This window comes from Lacerta agilis, chromosome 10 (genome assembly GCF_009819535.1).
Source record: "Lacerta agilis isolate rLacAgi1 chromosome 10, rLacAgi1.pri, whole genome shotgun sequence".
Lineage (NCBI taxonomy): Eukaryota > Metazoa > Chordata > Lepidosauria > Squamata > Lacertidae > Lacerta > Lacerta agilis.
Genome location: NC_046321.1, coordinates 12,801,784 through 12,822,237, shown reverse-complemented (window position 1 = coordinate 12,822,237; position 20,454 = coordinate 12,801,784). Strand labels below are relative to the sequence as shown.

At 39.7% G+C, this 20,454-nt stretch overlaps 1 protein-coding gene across 21 annotated transcripts in view; it reads left to right on the top strand.

Moving 5' to 3' along the window:
• PLEKHA5 (pleckstrin homology domain containing A5) overlaps nucleotides 1-20,454 on the top strand; it is a 175,671-nt gene that overhangs the window by 53,720 nt on the left and 101,497 nt on the right. Inside the window, exon 1 of one of the 21 annotated variants that reach the window (XM_033161890.1) lies at nucleotides 14,752-15,142. The exons of the other annotated variants lie outside the window; for them this stretch is intronic. The gene's annotated coding sequence lies outside the window, so the exon portion shown is untranslated. Of the gene's footprint in view, nucleotides 1-14,751; nucleotides 15,143-20,454 lie in introns of those variants that run through there. 21 annotated transcript variants of the gene reach the window in all.

Sequence of the window (20,454 nt, the reverse complement as noted above, 5' to 3'; positions counted from 1 at the left end):
ATCTTGTGGCTATTAATTGATTAGTATGCCAATGGGTTCTAAGACAACTATATTGTCATGAGACGATAACATGTTAGAATCATAGAATCATAGAGTTGGAAGAGACCACAAGGGCCATCCAGTCCAACCCCCTGCCAAGCAGGAAACACCATCAAAGCATTCCCGACAGATGGCTGTCGAGCCTTCGCTTAAAGACCTCCAAAGAAGGAGACTCCACCACACTCCTTGGCAGCAAATTCCACTGTCGAACAGCTCTTACTGTCAGGAAGTTCTTCCTAATGTTTAGGTGGAATCTTCTTTCTTGTAGTTTGAATCCATTGCCCCATGTCCGCTTCTCTGGAGCAGCAGAAAACAACCATTCTCCCTCCTCTATATGACATTCTTTTATATATTTGAACATGGCTATCATATCACCCCTTCTCTTCTCCAGGCTAAACATACCCAGCTCCCTAAGCCGTTCCTCATAAGGCATTGTTTCCAGGCCTTTGACCATTTTGGTTGCCCTCCTCTGGACACGTTCCAGCTTGTCAGTATCCTTCTTGAACTGTGGTGCCCAGAACTGGACACAGTATTCCAGGTGAGGTCTGACAATGTTAATAGTTTAACTTAACAGAGATTTATTTTGAGAATCTGTTTCTTGGGCCCCAAAGAGGTGAGCTGCTGAATTCTAGTTTTAAATTACGGTGCATTTGGAGATTTAAACTTCTCCCGCTATCTGAAATAGTAGGTCAGAATACAATAATAAAGGGCAGACTCATTCTCAGATTCTTTTGCAGACCCATCAGGGAATCAGAGCCCTCGCCACCGCCCCCCAATAATTCTGCAGAATGAGTCACTTTCTGAATCCAAAGAATAGCAACCCAGGGCTAAAACAAAATAAAAAATTATTTCCAGTAGCACCTTAGAGACCAACTAAGTTTGTTCTTGGTATGAGCTTTCGTGTGCATGCACACTTCTTCAGATACACTGAAACAGAAGTCACCAGATCCTTAAATATAGTGAGGGAGTGGGGAGGGGTATTACTCAGAAGGGTGGTGGGAATGGGTGATCAGCTGATGGGTGTGGAAACACTAGCAACCCAGGGCTATTCATCTAAAGAGTGATATGAAGGCAGATGTGTATTGTAGCATAATGGCTAAAAGCAAGAGAGAGCCAGTTGGAGAAATTTTCTGTTTGGTAATAAAGCACTTAGCACACATGGCTGGTTGAGGGTAGCAAAAGGGAGCAGTCCTGTTTGGCATGAAAAAATGGCACCCTCAACAGATATTTCAGGTAATTGTAATTTGCAAAACTAGATAGCATTAGCAACTCTCATTTTAATATTGTTTAGTAGCATGTTTCCAATAAGAACTTAGTTGAGGAAGGTCCTAAGACTTCTGAAAGAAGTCATCTCTAGTCATATTGAAGTAATCAGTGTTGCTTAGTTTACAAGTTTGTGACCGGGAGGCTCTATCTGAGATCTAGACTGTTCTACACATGGCTTGAGAACACACTTTGCTGATTAACATGTATGCCTGTCTCAGCTGGTTTTTCTGGGATGTGCCCCCAAACAATGGGTGTAGTCTGCAGCTGCCATGGGTAGTGTCCCTGATTAGAATTTTGTATTCTTTTAGTGAAATCAGCACATCACTGAGGATAATCCTACCTTAGGCTTCTTCTGAGAGAATGAGTATTGTAGCATTGCAGGTAATTTTCTAATGCTTTCTGATGCTTTACAAGCTCTTTAAGCATGAAATGTATAATTTCTGAACTTCCAAACTATTTTCCTTATTCTGAAATATTATATAAAACAATTTACTGGTGATACAGCTTATTTTTTAATTCAGTGCAGCTGTTGGATTTAAATATAGTGAAATGTATTTTATAATACTGTAAAATGTTGGAGCGGTATCATTTTAAAATCTTGAATTTACCACCACCTGGTGACCATCATTGGTTTAGTATTCTCCACTGTTGTGTGACAAGCAGTTTGAATAAGGGCAGCATTGCATAAAGTGTGCTTTCTCTTCCTTAAAGTGATGTTGTTTTAATTATTTCTATAACTGATTAATTAACTTTGAGCATATCTCTAAAAGGTATGCTAATGTTGAGGTTGTAGTTAGAAAAATTAGTACTATGAAACTGCAGAAATCATTTTGGCCAGCTGAGGGCACCACCTTCTTTACATTTCTATGATCTGTGTTTACAAGGCTTCAAAAAACACAATTGGCTTCCCTGATTGCATCTTGAGTAGAATCAGAACAATTGTTTTACTTCTCCACATACTAAACAAAACTGCTCCATGAGTTTGAAGTTTATACAGGAGGCTCCAATACAGGAAATCATTTTAAAGCCAGATTTTCCTTTCAACTTCTGCTCACAGCTCTGCTTTGTAGATTGTATGCACAGCTTGCATGTTTTAGGGATAGATCTGGAATTGCCTCTGCTGTCTTAAACTCGAATAGTTGCTTGGTAGTGAATGGCAGGCACAGCTAATTTGGAACAACTGTTTCTTAGGGAATATAAATAAATGTTGTTTCATTTTTATAATTATTTCTGGCTTGTGTAGCAAGTAATATTCTTGCTGTACCAGGGGTTTAGTGATGTATGGAAGTGAGAGCTGGACCATAAAGAAGGCTGATTGCCGAAGAATTGATGCTTTTGAATTACGGTGCTGGAGGAGACTCTTGAGAGTCCCATGGACTGCAAGAAGATCAAACCTATCCATTCTTAAGGAAATCAGCCCTGAGTGCTCACTGGAAGGACAGATCCTGAAGCTGAGGCTCTAATACTTTGGCCATCTCATGAGAAGAGAAGACTCCCTGGAAAAGACCCTGATGTTGGGAAAGATTGACGGCACAAGGAGGAGGAGACGACAGAGGGGGAGATGGTTGGACAGTGTTCTTGAAGCAACCAACATGAGTCTGACTGAACTGTGGGAGGAAGTGGAAGACAGGAGTGCCTGGTGTGCTCTGGTCCATGGGCTCACGAAGAGCTGGACACAACTAAACAACAACAACAACCAGGGCTTTGTATATGTGTGAGTGCAATGCAACCAAATTAAAAACTTAAAGTTTTAATAGAAAGTACTATAAGGCCATTTATAGCAGCGTTTCCCAACCGAGGGTCTTATGGCCCCCTTGGGACCCCCAGGATATTCCAAGGGGAGCACAGGTGAATCGCATAAATGGGAGTGGCACAGCACAAGGCTAGCGGCCCACAGAGGCAAGTGAGCAGTGAAGGGGGGGAAATTATTTTTTTAAAATCCTGATTGGCTATCTGCTTGGCCAAGGTAAGGGGGCAGCCCACCAGGTCCTAGCGCTACTTTTTGCAACTTGGGTTTACAGTGGTATCTCGGGGGAGAAGGAGGCCAAAGGCGCACCGATAATCTCCACTCCTCGGGGAGGAAGGCGTGCACAAAGCAAAAGGAAACTCAACCTGGATCGGGCTCACCGCCATGGACTCCCCTCCCTGCACCCTCCTTCCCTATCCGCCGTGGGATCCTAAGGGCAAGTGACACCACCCTCCCCCGTCTCACCCAGATAATCACCCTCACTGCCGCGCGTCCCTTTCCAAGTCCCTATGGGGATCTCTCCAAAGTGCACTTTGGCGCACAGCAGCTGGCATCTCTTGTGCATCTCTTTCTCTCCCTTCGTCTTCGGAAGTGTGGCACTCAAAACAGAAGTGCACCCCCTGAACGGAGTATGTTCACATCCCAAAAAAATTTGCAACCCGGAACACTCATTCCCAGGTTTGAAGTGTTTGTAATCCAAAAAGTTAATTAACTAGGCTGTTCGTAACCCGAGGTACTACTGTATAAGAATCTTTGTATTTGACAAGCAACTAGAAGTTCTAACAAAAAGTTGGTGTAGTCTAGTGGCTATGAGTGAGTATCAAATATACATAATTCTACTGTTAACTGACATCCCATCTCTCTCTTGAGACACTTTACAGTGGTACCTCGGTTTAAGAACAGCCCTGTTTATGAACTATTTGGTATAAAAACTGCAAAACCGGAAGTAGTGTCCCGGTTTGCGAACTTTACCTCGGTCTAAGAACGGAATCCGAATGGTGGAAGGGCACCAGCGGTGGGAAGCCTCATTAGGGAAAGTGCACTTCAGTTTAAGAACGGTTTCGGTTTAAGAATGGACTTCTGGAATGGATTAAGTTCATAACCAAGGTACCACTGTACTTGGAGCAGTCCTGGTTTGTTTCCAGTGGGAGAGGGAGATTGGTGAGGCTCCCGTTTTGACCATTAGAGCCCATGATCCAGAAACCCCAGGTCAGGTAAGTGTGGTGGTGGGGTGGCAATGGGTAGGGCTGGGCGAGCCAGAGTTGCTTGTTGCCGTCACTAGTGCTGGGCCCAGTGGCAATCTGGGCCTGACTCTGTGAGGCACAGGGTGCAATCCACCCTGAGTGCCTAGTGGATCAGAGCCTTTGGATGTTGCCGAGGGGCATAGGGTGTGTCAGCAGCGGCAGCTCGGTTTTGCAAGGCGCAAGGTGAAATCCACCACAGTGCCTAGCCGAGCAGGGTCATCTGGTGCTGCTGATTTGCATCTAGTAAATAACAAAAGTGGCTACTTAGTAGAAAGCCACACTGAGTTCAGTGGGCATTACACCCAGGTAAAGGGGGGGGGCTATAGTGTTTTATCTAGGCAGCTAGGGTTCCTTTGGATGACAAGAACTTTTTGCACCAGGTCAGTGTGGAACACTTGCTTAAAAAAATTCTCCCATATAGAGAACTCCCTGTGCACCTTTGGGACTGTATCTGTAGGTTTCCCCCTCTGTGTCAAATAATTGGGGTCGAATAAGTGTTGTTTACTTTTTATAATACTTGGAAGATAGATCTCCCTCGGGAGGTTCTGGACTCTCCTTTGGAAGTTTCTAAGCAGAGGTAGGATGGCCATCTGTTATGGATGTTTTCTAGCTGAGTTATCCACATTGCAGGGGGTTACACCTGAAAATGACCCTTGGGGTCCCTTCCAGCTCCATGATTCTGTTTTTCCAGCTTCAATGATTTTTCATTATGTTCCTATTATTTTATGTAATTGTATTTTGTAAAAATTATAAATAAAACATGTTCTATTTACAAACAAAACATTTAAATAGCTACCTTTCTAGCGGTAGGTGGGGCATGGGCATAGCCAGGGTTTTTGTTAGGGGGCTGGATTTTGTGGGGGAGCAGAACCTCAGATTTGTATTGATTTTTTTGACTGTTTTTTACTTATTGAAGGAACAGTCCCCTGTCCCCCCTAGGCTATGCCCATGGGGCACAGGAAAGAAACAAGGTCGAAAGGGGGCCACGGTCAGAAAAAGGTTGGGGAGAACTTATTTATTGCATCTCCACACGCTTCCCATGGCGAGGCTGGCTTAGACTGATTGTCCTTTTTGTGGAAGAATGGGTTCATACTATAGAATTTATACTGGGTACATAAAATCAGTTAATAGATTGGGCAGATTTTTTGTCTTTTTCAAATGTGAAGTTTAGTTAACATTTATCTGCCACCGTAGTACTGTAGACTGATATCTTCAACTGCAGTGCCTTTGAGTTTCTGTCTAGGAACCATCAGTTTTAAGTGCCTTGGAGTCTGCTGTATTGGTAGAGGAAATAAATTGATATTTGCAGAAAACTAAACCCATAATAGTTGTTTATAACTGTATGCTAGAATGTTGCAAATTGGATGTTAAGGATATTAAAGATGAATGGAAAAGGGAGAGACTGTTCTGTTTACCTCAAACAATGGAAAGTTACTTTAGCATCTATATGTAATTTATTTATATTTATTTATATTTATATTTAAACTTGATACAGATTAAACAGAAATGATGATCTTACAATATTGGACTGCAAGTGCCTCTATAGGAAGAAAATGGCTAGTTTTAATGTTGTGGACATGATCTATGGTGTTTTTCTAAAAAAATTGTTTGCATTAACTTCGTTCTGGAAAAATCATTGTTAAATGTTTTTCCTGTGGTGGGAGATAGACAGTGAAAGTGGACTTTCATTGGAAATCCATTGCACTGTCCTTTTGTACCATCCCTCCATTTATGCATTTCTTCCATGCTGATCCAGCAAAAATATTGCTGTCTTCAATGATAGTGGCTGCAGATACTTCTCAGTTCAGTTATTTTGCAAGAGGTGTAGAGTTTAGAAATATAAAATTTTATTTTGCAAGGTCTTAAGTAACTTCTGTTATCATTTGATGTAATTGAACCTGCATAAGTGTAAATAACTGGGTACAGGCTTGAGTCATTCACTCCAATTGTATCTTGAAAAGGTATGAATGCACTCCATTCATCCTCATGCCTCTTTTTGCAATCTCACTCTTCTCACCTTCTCATGTAAAGGTGTACAAATTGCAGCCTTGCAGGGAGAAGTTTGCCATTTAAAATATTAGATGTTAAAACTGCATTTTTCTTAAGCATAGGTGTTGAAAAGCAAAACATAAAATACTTTGCAATATTTCCTGACTAATGCACCATTACCTGCTTGATTCAGTTTAAAACACGAGAGGGCAGCTATAGTAGATTATGTTGATCAAATCTAAAGTTGCAGTCGAATACACAGTGGACTCCCATAGTGTGTGGTGGATTCAAAGCACCTTTTTCAAGAGACAGCATTAGCTCATTAAAGATTCCCTTTTACAAAAAAAAACAACCATATATAGGGTCTAATTATTCTTGGATCTGACACAAAGAAATGGCTACGTTTCTTTAACATTACTGTATATTACAACACAGTTCCACAACTTTACTGTATGTTGCAATAGAGCTGGCAAAATTTTATACATTCGAGAACATATTTTCATGCAGTTCCAAATGGTTAAAATCCAAGTGTTTAGATTCCAGTAAATGTTTTAGAAAGCTGATGTTCTCTGTTCAGTTGGCTATAGGACAGTTCAGAAATGGCTAAATACTTGTCAGTGTTTTGTAAAATGCTACACAATTTGTGGCAATAGGGTATATACTTGTTTAATGTTTTAATTTAATATTTTAAGTAATACTTTCATTGAGTAATACTTACATTGAAATAGCCCAGTTATTCAGAAATGCCCAGATAGGAACCCATGAGGACTATAAAGAAAATATAATTGCTTAAAACATTTATATTAACTAGGCAATTGTCCACAGCCAAAAGCAAAATGAAAATTTACATGGTTGTGAACAGTGTTATGGAAATTATGGGGGGGGGTCACCTAAGCAAAGTCTCTTCCCAAGTAAACTCATTTGGGGTATGGAGTGATGCCCTTAAGGGGACCCATCTCTCTGCCATGATCCAGTAGGCCATGTACACAGGGAGATGCCTCAGCAGGTAATCTCTGGGTGCTTCAGGAAGCCACTGGGCTAATATCCCTCAGCTGGAATCCCATTGTTCTCTCCCAGATAAGTGCTCAAGGTATCCTTGCCAATACTTAACACCCATTCACATTGGCTCAGGGCTATCTCCCTGATATTGCTCTGTTTCCCCCATATGCTAATCTTGTTTTTCCTGTTTTTCCTATATGTCAATCATGTGTAACCCTTCCCTTTCGTGATGTAGTGATGATGTAGTAATGATGTTTCCAAACTGTATTCTGGGATATGATAGGAACTTGTAAAAGTTCTTGTAACACTGCTCTGGGTGTGCAGTTTGACTGTAACCTATTGCGCAATAAACCCTGTCTTGTCCTTGCTCCAGTGGCTGGACTTCTTTTATTTAACTCCGCAGAAACCAGTGGGCTTATCCCTAAGGGCAAGGTGGCCGGGCAGTTCCACACCTGGGATTTTTCCATTACAACAGGAAGCTGCCAGAATGGGAGATAAGCAGTGTTTGAGCCATTTAAATTTGTTGGGTTGCATTAGGCAATCAAAATTAATGTGCTGTGTTCCCTCCCGTCCCCAAGAGTTATAAAGCCCTCTTGCATGAACAGAGTCAACCTGTTTGACTGTGTCTTTTTTGTGTGAAGTTTGGTATGGCATCAAGAGGAGGTCAGGATGTGTGCCTGATTGCTGATGTCCTGCATTCATAAAGCAGATGCCTCTCCTTAGTGAGTAGATGGTGCCACTTGAGAAGATAGGTTATTTTCTCACTTAAATAACACACGAAAGAAGTACTTAATTTTGTGAAATACCTGACAATATTTCACTGTGATCAAAGAGTAGTTGCGGTGATTACTGCTCCTTGATAAAATATGAATTTCCCAGTCATAATTAGGTCATAATATATTTGCATGTTTTATGTAAGATTTGTTTACATAGAACTTTATTGCCAACAACTTGTGTGAAAGTCAGGTAAATGCAGTCTTTTGTGTGAAATAACTAACAGGGTTTTTAAGATGCAGTAACGCAGCTGAGAGAATTGAACTGTACATTTTTATCTGATAATTGAAACCTGAAATTAGACATGGTTATTGGATTTCATCTAAAAAAAAAATCCAGATCCAGGCCAAATTTGCTGTTGCTGTTAAATAAGACAGGGAGAGAACTTTGGTTAAAAAATAGTAGATGAGCAAATAGTAAAACGAGATAACAGTTTACATTTGGCCCGTTACTTGTAATGAATGGTAGTACTTTTTATTCTGTAGAAACCATATACAAAGGTTTTGTTTCTTTTCTAATATGTGACACTATACTCTGCAAGTGCTCCTGTTGACTGACAATATTCTGAAGCTAGGAGTGTGCCATTTGTAACTTACAATTTAAACTTGTTTAACAAGTGAGTTTTCAACTTCAACTTTGAAGGCCAGCTGGTGGAAGTCGCACAAATTAAATGCATGGGAATTGAAGAGCTTAAAAGCTCTTTTTGTGCAGGATTTTCCTGGTACAGAACGAGCTTTTAAGCTCTCAGAGTTGCTTACTGGGCTCCGCGAGGCTTTCACGAGATCTTGTGGGAATTCAGATGAGCCTTTGAGATCTTGTGAGAGGCTCCCGGAGCCCATGTAAGAACACCCTAGAGCCTGGTAGGCTCTTTTGTTTCTGGTTTTTACTAACCATAATTTCAGACCAGGATTGGGCACACTATGTTATGTGCCAGCTTCCAAATAATTGTTTTTAAAATCGGGTTTTGGAAATCTAGGTTTGGAACTTGGTTTAGGATCATCATCACAAAATATAATTAGAGACAACCAGGAAACAGAAGAGGGAATTGGTGTACAAGGAGGGAACCACAAACTTACAGCATACCCTTGATTCCCCAAACGGGGGTTTGGAGGATGGGGATGTGATGTTCATTTAATCCTAGTCTTTTTTTTCTCTTCTTCAATATTTTGCAAACTCTTTTTCTGTAATGACTGACAAATACTGGTATATATATTTGTGTCATTATTCATTAAATCACTTATCAGAACTGGTCCTCTTATGGGCTTGCTTCATCTATCCAGTTAACCCATAAGCCTGTTGTTTATAATTTAGAATAATTTAGATCTGGAACATACTCTACCCAATCCTCAGTTTTGGGGCACTGGGGTCTTCAGCTGTGCTCAGTGTTCCTAGGTCCTGGTCCGACACTTCACCACCAGAGTACTTCTGCTATGGGGCAGCTCTATAAATTATGTAGGTAAATAAATAAGGGGAAATCAAAATTCACTTAGAGAAGGATCTGAAATATCTTTCTTGATCCTTGAATTTGCTTGAATTTGGATTCTTTTATTTGATGTTTTAATGTTTTGTAAACCATTTTGGTCCCAGTAGTAATGTACGGAAGTGAGAGCTGGACCATCAAGAAGGCTGATCGCCGAAGAATTGATGCTTTTGAATTAGGGTGCTGGAGGAGACTCTTGAGAGTCCCATGGACTGCAAGAAGATCAAACCTATCCATTCTCAAGGAAATCGGCCCTGAGTGCTCACTAGAAGGACAGATCCTGAAGTTGAGGCTCCAGTACTTTGGCCACCTCATGAGAAGAGAAGACTCCCTAGAAAAGACCCTGATGTTGGGAAAGATGGAGGGCACAAGGAGAAGGGGACGACAGAGGATGAGATGGTTGGACAGTGTTCTTGAAGCTACTAACATGAGTTTGGCCAAACTGCGAGAGGCAGTGAAGGATAGGCGTGCCTGGCGTGCTCTGGTCCATGGGGTCACGAAGAGTCGGACACGACTGAACGACTGAACAACAACAACAACAACAACAACAACAACAACAAAACCATTTTGAGACTTTTCTTTAAAATATAAAATGGCATAGAAATGAAATGAATAATAATAATAAATTCAATTGCAGAAAAATGGTGGCTAAACATTCCGTTGTAGTGATCATAACCTAAGTTTAAGGTGCAATTTGGTGATTACTTATGAGTTTCTAACACTGCTCCAAGAATCACTTTGGTGAAATCTGGTGCTGATAAGCTCCAAAATTACATGTGTAGGGAAGGGGAGCCAGGAAGGAAAGAGGTGAAATTCTGCATTTGACTTGATATCTTGCTCCATAAATATGGAATTTAAAAGACATTGAAATCAATATATACTTCCTTGTAGTGGTACAGCAATACAACTGCAAGCACATTTGCAAAGCTAAGCACGGTCCAGTATGTTTTCAAATTGGATGGAGGAGCCATGTGTTGAGATTATTGCATGCAGGGAGTTGGACTAGATGACTCTCGGAGTTCCTTCCAGCTCTACATTTCTATGATTCAGTTTTGTGACACCTGTCACTTGAACAGCAACTGATAAACGCAAAACAGTTTTGGGGTTCTGTTCGCAAATTTAACCAAAGACTATGCCTATAATTTTTTTTCTTTTTTGCCTGTTTAAAAATACTTCTGTATTTATGTAAGCTGATTTACCGGTAGTTTCATTTTGACACATTGATATTAAGGTTAGAATATCTTTGCTCTTCAAATGCTTCATACACTAAATCAAAAGAAATGTGTGAGAGCTGTTGCTGACAGCATTATTGCATGCACTTACATAGAAAACAGGACAGATCTTGTTAGATTAAAAAAAAACACCACCACCTCAAGCATCCAAAATATTTGCTCTTCTGCCTTCTAAATTTGTACTGAGCAAGTGTTACCCACACCTCATTAAAGCTCGTAATAAAGTTTTATTGTAGTACTTCTTGATAGAAAGATATTCCATTGGAGATTAATGCTAAAGTATTGATAATTGAGTTGTTGTAATCCTCATTGTTTTCTTTGTGGCAAATTTGCTAGACACCTAGAATGAAACTATTAAGAACAAATTGATTTTGGTAGTTCATTCTTCACAAAAAGACTTAGCAATCAAATTTGTGCTTATTTGTGCTACTAAATTAAGTCAATATTAGCGCCCCAGGCATGATTTTCTTTTTCCTGATTGATAGCTAATTAGAATGTTTGTTCAAAATAACTTCTGCTTGCTTAGTTCTATGTTTTGTGTATATTGATATAAGAAAAATAAAATACAGGCCTCACTGGGATCATATCTTACATTTCTATGTGTTACTATAAATATTTCTGCACTACTCTAGTTGTGCTTATCTGAGTCGTTGAATTGGTTTGTTCAAGATGCATTTTACTATAATGCATTCTGACTGGTAGCTTGATGTTTTGAAGAAGATTGTGGAATAAAAATCCCATCTATCATTTTGTACGAATTTATAAGGAAATGCCAGGGATGACTTTGAAAAATTGCCTCATTGGGTAGTAAGCATTTTGTTTATGCCTAGATTATTATTTAAATTACCTTAATGTTTATATCTTTTTCAAAACTGCTACTTTTTAAAAGTGTGACTTGTTCCTCTGCTTAAAACAATACAGGTGGAAACAAACATTCCTATTCAAGAGATTGTGATCATGAGTAAAGGAAATACTGGAAGAAGAGGGGAAACTACTATCAGAGATTTCTTCAACTCTTTTGGTCTAGAGAGAATAAGAAAGTCAGTCTTTAATGAGCACTGGACTGGCTCCCATGTAATACTAAACCATGGTTTAGCTCTATGTAGAAAAGTCTCGGCAATCTCAAGTGAAATATTGAAATTAGTTTCTGCCAAGTTTACATCATTGTGAATAATCTCACTTTACTGTCACTTGTGAACCAGGAGTCCTGATTAAAACAAGCAGTGGTTAGTTGCTAAACAAGCTAATTTGTTTGAAGGTGGTTTGTTTTTGCAAGTAACCATGATTTGTTTGAAACTAAGATCCCTTGTTTGCATGTAATGCCACACCTATATTCTTATGAAGAAGTTAAATACATTTTCATTAAAGATTGACAAGAGGGAATGGTTTTTTTTCCCTATTGCTACTTTGAATCCAAGAACTGAGGGATTCTTGGAAGTCATTGAAGTCTGCACATGTGTGCCCACCCACCTGTCCACCCATATGTAATATTATAGAGAGAGACATTTATATGCATATCTCAACAGCTGTTGGTAGCTTACTCATTAACACAGGGTACCACATATTTCTAAGTGAAGTTACACAAATTTTGTCTGACCTTGTTTGCCAAGCAAAAACGTGTGGCTGCCAGGAACACTCCACTCTTCCTCATCCCCCTGATTTGATACTCTGTATGACAACGGCTCTAGACTCCACTCCTGTTCTAATTTGGGAGCAGGAAAAGGCAATTGATGAGGACTGTTCCTGCAGGTAGCCTCTCCATCTTCCAAGTAGGAATGGGAGAGAAATGGTCCATTGAGAATAGTGCTTTGCATTGTAGGGTTCCATTTGGAGAGATATGCTTCTGCTGTTTGTTTTCTCACTCCTGCCCCTCATCAAAACAATCTCTCTTAGGAGGAGGATGGAAAGAAAATCAGAATCTAGCTGTGCTATGTTCTTTTGGGGGATTGGAATAGATTTTGCTCCCTGTTTTCTTGCATGCTATGTGCGCCAGGGGGTGAAGGAGGGAGATGAAGTTTGTGCTCAGTCTCCATAGCAATGCTATGGATGCTGTCTGTGGGCTGATGTTCTTTTGCCCTCCAAGATTCAATGGCAGCTGCTCCTCCTGGCAACTCCCTGTGGGAGTTGGGAGGGAAACATGCAAAGTATGTGTGTAGTAGCTCAGAATATGAAGGGAAGGAGTATGAAGAGAGGTGAAACTTACGTAAGTGAACTGGAGGGTGTGCAACCTCACACCTCTTTATTTAACAAGGATGTTAAAATTACTATTTTGTGAAATATATTATTGCACCTACCCAGCAGGCGTATTTTTTATTGGTACAGTGGTACCTCTGGTTAATAACTTAATTCGTTCTGGAGATCCGTACTTAAGCTGAAACTGTTCTTAACCTGAGGTACCACTTTAGCTAATGCCACTGTGCTGGCACCGCACGATTTCTGTTCTCATCCTGAAACAAAGTTCTTAACCTGAGGTACTATTTCTAGGTTAGCGGAGTCTGTAACCTGAAGTGTCTGTAACCCAAGGTACCACCATATGTTCTTTTGCAAATATTCCCCCCCTTTTCATTATAGTGAAGCAGCATCTTTATTATCTTTTGTCTTCTCTAATAAGATGTTATACATATTTGAGAAAAGATTTTTATAAGAATCAAATTTCTGACTGTTTAGATTAATCAAGTTCTATGTCATATTCTTTGCACTTTTATTCCTTGTATTTCCCATTATCACATCCTTAATTTGTAAATACTGTAATGTTACCTTCGTTCTTCTCTTACTAATTTGGCTCTTTTGAAGCTTCTCCTAGTTTCAACAACAAAAGTACAGTGGTACCTCGGGTTAAGAACTTAATTCGTTCTGGAGCTCCGTTCTTAACCTGAAACTGTTCTTAACCTGAAGCACCACTTTAGCTAATGGGACATCCTGCTGCCGCTGCACCGCCAGAGCACAATTTCTGTTCTTAGCCTGAAGCAAAGTTCTTAACCTGAAGCATTATTTCTGGGTTGGCGGAGTATGTAACCTGAAGCGTATGTAACCTGAGGTACCACTGTAGATCGATAATTGGAATGCTCAGTTTCAGATGATATACCAACTGTTAGCAATAGGTGATATTCAGTTGTGGCAGTTCACTCAATTCAGCAGTAATTCTGTTGGCAGGAGCCTTGGTTTTAGTGTAGTGCAACTACCAAATCCAGAGGGTATATTGCGCTTGCAAAGATGTTGAACAATCTCTAGTGCAACTACTGCAGCTATTAGAGTATTAACAACTGTTACAAGGTACTATTATTAAGCTTGTGTGCTACCACTTACACTATGTCATCTCTTAAACTTGTGCTAAAGTTGCATTGGATCTCACTCACTGATTGGAGAAGCTTAGACATCTAAAAAAGTACAATCAAAGTCCATTTGCCAGACCTAGTGGGAAGAGTTCAGAAAAGATAAGTAAGAACTGCCTATCTCATTTGATGAGGGATGAATCTGTTTTATATTGGATTTATTTTTTATTTGAAATGATAGTAAAACAGGGAAATCTGGTTTCATTGGCTTTAAACTGAAACAACTTCAGTAACCGTGGCAATACTTAAGTGCAGTGTTGAAACAACTGAAATAAAAATCTTAGTTGGTTTGCTGTTTTTCCATGGCCTGCCGGCTATCCATAAGTCACTTAAGCTGTGGTGAATAATACAAATCCAAAGTGCAGTGTTAGAGTATGGTCTTTTCTAATTACATTGGGAAACAGCATATTATTCTGGGGTACAGACCAGTGTACAGAGCAAACTAAGGATGCTAGATAGTACCAGACTAAAGTGGATTAGATTTACGAATACTAACATGAACCTTCAGGTGCAAAATTTACAGTTGAAAGAATATTCTGCTAAGATTTGAGGGTCAAATGGTGATCCAGTTAAGTGTTAGTATTGAAGTCTGGGTATATGTTACAGCCAAGTGTTGCAAATAGCCTCTTGCACACATGGTCCAATTAATTCTAGGGGGATAGGGAGGTCATGAGAGAGGAGAAAATCAATACTTCATGGTGGTTCTGATTTGCTTATTGCAGTTAGTGATTTTTTAAAGATTTGATTTACAGCCCTGTGTTGCTTTGAAAGTAGGCCATCACACACAGAGATGTCTAGCATCAGACTGTTTTTTCAAAGTGGATACAGAGCATGCTCATATTGAATATTTACTCTGAGATTGCAGCCTCTCAGAGCTCCGTCAGTGAAACAGCCATCGAAGTGAGAAGGAAAAGAGCACAGCATGTCCTTTTGTCACTGTTATGTTTGCGAGTACATGATTTATTAGTAGAAGTGAAGACTTAAGTTGGAGATAAGCCTGAATTTGGCGAGAGCACAATTTCAACAACAAGCTGTTCTAGGTGAGTTAATATGGGCTATGTTTTCATCTCCCTTGTGTGTAACAGAGGAATATAGCTTTACATTGCTTCCAAGTCTAGCTCCAGAAATACTTTTTATTTCTTCATGCAATTGAATAACAACAGATTATTATCGTCATCTAAACTGAACTTCTATATTGGCAGTAGCAAGAATATCATTTAATTGTTTTGTGTGACCATTACCAGTAGAGTGAAGTAAAGTAGCATGCCTTTTACAAAAAATATTTCAAGGAAGTGGGACCATTCTATAGCAGGAATGAAAAACTGACATGAGGCTTATTTTACTTTCTATGGGCTGCACATGCTTAATTGTCCTAATAATACCGGTATCTTTCAGATGTGTAAATTTCCTCATGTTCTGTATTGGTTGTAGTTGAAATCTGTTTCTTTGCCCGTTGAGGCTCTTCAAAATGTTTTCAAAACAATCACAGAGTGAATCATATAGCATTCATTGTTTGTATAGTTCCTAGAAAAAAAACAGTTCAGTTATACTTTAATATATTTGTTTAATCTTGATATTACACACTATATGAAACAAAAGGCAGTTTATTTTAGTAAACTTTAAGAAATTGTTTGTGTGCAGTGGGAGATATGTGTGGATATACTTACATGAAGTAAAATTAATGGTAGGTAATGTTGCATCTGTATGTACTGAATGATTTCAGTAACCTTTGAAATGAGTATATTTGACAAGCATTTGGTTAAACATGTCTAATTATTTTTCATAGCCATATTATTCCCTCAATTGTTCAAGGTTCTATATTCTGCCTTGCATTTTGCAGAAGTGACTTGTCTGTTTAACTTAAACATAAAAATGCTAAAGGTGAACGATGTAGTTTGTGCCTACTGATCAAATAGATACTGATGAAAATAAAATTCTTTTTAAACAATCAGATTATAAACTGATTTAAGAATGGTTACATTGTGATTTTAAGGAAGGTACCTGTTGCCTGATGCAAAATGATCCGTGAACATGCACAAGTATACGTAAAAAGATTGCATGCATGTAAGCATTTTGGCTCACTAGTTGAACATTGTCTCTTTTTTGGGAATGATGGTTATGCACTTTGTGGAGGTTTTATAAAGGAGAGGAAGGATTAGGTACAAAACAGATTGCTTTCAGACAAAGGTGGGGTTTCCATCTTTCAATTCATTTTGAATTCTTGTCAGGCAAGCAGTAAATGATGCAAATGGGTACTATAAATGTATCTGTAGGTACCATATACATGCCAAGTTATAAAGATGGTGCTATTGTTTATTATTGTGTTGGTCACATGTTTTTATGAAGGCTCACAGTGTTTAAAGTAATTTCAATAGAAAAGCTAAGCCCACATCTACCATATCTCTATTTCTTTGAGCAATGCCTCTATAAACAGTTATGTGTTCAGCATATTCAGAAAATGTGGAAATATAGAGGATTTTTCCACACCTGTGATTTCATTTTTAGACTTGGTTTAATGTTGGAAAACTCACTTGTAACAAATTACACCAGCATAATAACTAGTATTTGGAAATTTAACACATTTTATAGCCCAGTGTTCAGAATGCTTTCATGTAAAAATACACAAAGTAAGCTTGAGTACCTTTTAAGAGGCTAATGCTCACTCTGGAAAGCTCATCATGTATGCTTTTGCAAGCAATTTGATTTTTTTTTATTGTATCGTACACAGCATGCTCTCCAGTGTGAATACCTATATGAAACAGACACGCTGCTGCTTGCTGATTAATGTAGAGCTCTCTCTGCAGGGGTTGAAGGATGTTATGAATAGATATATTCTGTGAAGAGAGGCTTGCTGATTTTTGTTCAGTTGGGTTTTCAGTAAAAGAGCTAGGCTAGCAAGAATACACAAATCTGGAGCAATATGTGTTTATGGGGTGTTTGAAATCTTTGCTACACAAGTCTAGGGTTTCATACTGCCTATGGGTCTGAAGACATGCCTAACAGTGGCAGTTTTTCATTTTGAGCAATAAGAAATAAACACACACAAAGTTTCACTGTGGAAAACACATGTTTTACATGCAGAAGGTCCCAGTTCATCCCCTGGTAGCTAAAAAGATTTCAGAGAATATGGTTCCTGGGAGAGACCTAGCAGACCTTGGAGAGCTGCTGTCAAGCAAATTAGACAGTACTGCCATTTGAACAGCAGCCCTCCTTGCCATATGTATGGCAAGCTTCTTTGAAAACCAAGGGGGATTTCCAAAGATAGGTTGTGAAACACCACAGGGGTCTGATAAGAAACAAGAATCAATCCTGGCAGACCTAGCATACCTGAAGTAGGCATTTTTCTACAATGCTGGCATCTTGTAATACTGCAGTGTAATACTGGCTCTTCTCTTTGCTCCCAATCATATATTCTTTGAATTTGTGTTATGTTTACCAAGTCCCCCCCCCCCAAGAATTGCTTGTGTCTGTGTTCTTACAGCATTCAAAATAATCTGTAATGCCATAACGTAGGCTTTAGTTATTATGAATGAGTTCCAGCGTAGCACCAGCAGATGATACAGGACTTCCCCTTGTCCCCTGCAGCTCCTGAACCTTTCCAATCTACTCCAGAGTATTCAGAGAAGATTTGAGGTTATTGCAGGGTGGAGGATAGGGAAGGAAAATGGTATGTGAACATAAAAAATGATACTTTTGCCTTCTGTTTTGGTATGCCATGTGGTGGCATTCAGTATGGAGACTAGATTCTGTCTGAAAACAATCAGTGTTTTAGTTTGGTTCATTTATTTTGTAAAATTTATATACTGCTTGATTGGTGTTTTTTTAAAAAAAAAACCCACAAGCAAACAACAAGCCTGAATGCGGTTTCAAAAAAGAGTTCTTAAGAATAAAAAGAATAATTCCAAAAGCATCACTTGCTTACTGGTAGAAGAGTATTTCACTCCTTACCTTAACATGCTGCTTAGTGTTGGAGTGTATAGAAAGGGGAAAAATTAGGTACCAGAGTATATTTGTGGAAGATGCTAAAACAGGTCTCTAATATGCCAAAGGGTCGTATTTTCTCTTGGGCCTTTAAAATGTGTATACAGTATAGCTGATACAGTACTGAGAAGCTCAGTATAAACTCACTGCTGCTAGGGAAAAGCTGGTTGCATTGAGAAGAAAAAGACCACCAGGAGTGTGTATTATTAAAGGACATAGAAATTTCCATCACTATTCTTTCCTCATGAAATACATGGGTTTGATAGATGTACACATGGCAGTATGCCACCCTGTAAATGGATTGATTAGACTAAATGCATGATGCTTAAGCATAACACATGAATTCTTGTTGAAATAATCCTGTATGTTGAATCCAGGGATCACATTATCTGGATATCAATAGTTGGAGTATGTTAAGTATATTAATATAAATCATGATGAAAATGTCTTCTGCTTCCACTGGATTTGTGCTGTGTTCCTTGGGCAAGGTCTTTTCACTGTTCACTGTTGTACTGAGGACACTATCAGTAGAAAACATAATGATGGAGTGCAATTAAACTGACTGTGTCTAGATTAGCAAGATAAGAGATGTCATTCTGAATCAACCCATTTATTCATCAAATCGGATATCTTCCTTTTGGCAGTGGCAAATACTTAAATGCTTCAAAGGAAGTAAGAAAACCCCTTCTTAATGCACCTGGCCAATTGTGCAATTATCTGCTTTCTGCCCGAATGCTCAGTTTATAAAAATAGCTGTTTTACAACTCCCATGGTGCAGAGTAGGCTTCCTGGATGGGTATTGGTATTGATCTTAATTGGGCTTATCTCAGTAAGGCTCAGGTTGGGAAGAAGCACAGAAAAAGAAATCTGATTCCAGGATTTTTATTGATATGTATATATATGAGTCAAGATGGGTGCGCGGACACAAAGGCCTTGCTCCGTAACCGCTTGATCGGTTGCCTTCAAATTTGGACACAACATTCCTTGGCCATATGGGAAGGTTCTTAGGTACCTAGTTTGCAAAAATATCACACCTTTCCCAGGTAAATCTGTGAATTCCCCCCCAAAAAGCACCCTCCAGTGGACGTCAAAGGAACACACGCTTTACAACAACAGACTTCAGAAGAGAGAGGGTGGGACGGGGAGTAGAACTTGAGGTCGCCTCAGCCAGTAGGCTGTTGGTGGGGGCGGGGCCGAATCAATCTTTAGCTACCACTGCCATAACAACTCCTTGCCTCAGGCTCGGCCAATTCCCATTTTAAAACAGTGAGCAACAGACATGAGAGTGTGGAGGTGACGGAACAAATCACCAGGATTATTAGTTTCGGAGTGACCACGGAGAGTGCGGGGGAGGGGAACAAACCACGCCGCGTGAGTGGAAGACGAAAAGAGGGGGGACTGAGAGGAGGCATGGAGAAGTTCATCAGGATAAGCTGTGGGAAACCAGGTGAAAACGGGAGAGAAAGACTGAGAGGAGGCAGGCTTAAGTTCATCGGGATAACGTGTGGGAAACCAGGTGAAAACGGGGGGAGGGAAGACTGAAATGGGGCACACGGAAGTTCGTCGGGATAAGCTGTGGGAAACCAGGCGAGAATGGGGGGGGGGGAGCCACAGCAAGGTGTGGCCGGGCCAGCTAGTAGCAAATATTGTAATAGGTTAGATTCTGCTGCAGCCTATTTGCTCCTGGCTGCTACTGCAAATTCTCCCAATCAAGGCAGGTTCAAGTAGGTGATGAAGAAACTGTGTAATTGCATTCCATCATGCATGTGGCTTGATTGGCTGTCAGCTGAATGGTTGGCCCAATATGATGGAGGGAAGTTTGCATCACTTGTTTCAACTACTAGGCATAGAAATGTTCCCTTCGTATATTTTTCTAACAATAAATATTGGAGTACTTGTACTCTCCTCATTTTAGATTTCTATTGTGGGAGTACTCTTAATAATTTTTATACCCACATGCAGTGGTACCTTGGGTTACGTACTTAATTGGTTCCGGGTTGCTGTTCGTAACCCGAAAAGTACACAACTCGAAAATCACACTTTGCGCATGCGCAAACTGCACAGAACACGCGCGCAGAAAAACACTTCTGAGTACATAACCCGAAAATACGTAAGCCGAAGCGGACGTAACCCGAGGTACGACTGTATAAAGTTGGTGTGAAGTGCACAACAAAAGATACTGCCAGCAAAAGATGTTATCCAGAGGAAAACCATGATGTAAAATTATATTGCAAAGCACAGCACTTTGGAAAAATATGAAGGAAATGAATAATAAATTATGGTGAGGGTATTGATGCACATTCAAAATACACAGAAAGAAGAGGGGCATGAGATGGGGGAGAGTGACCTTGCTCGTTCTTCTTGATCTTTC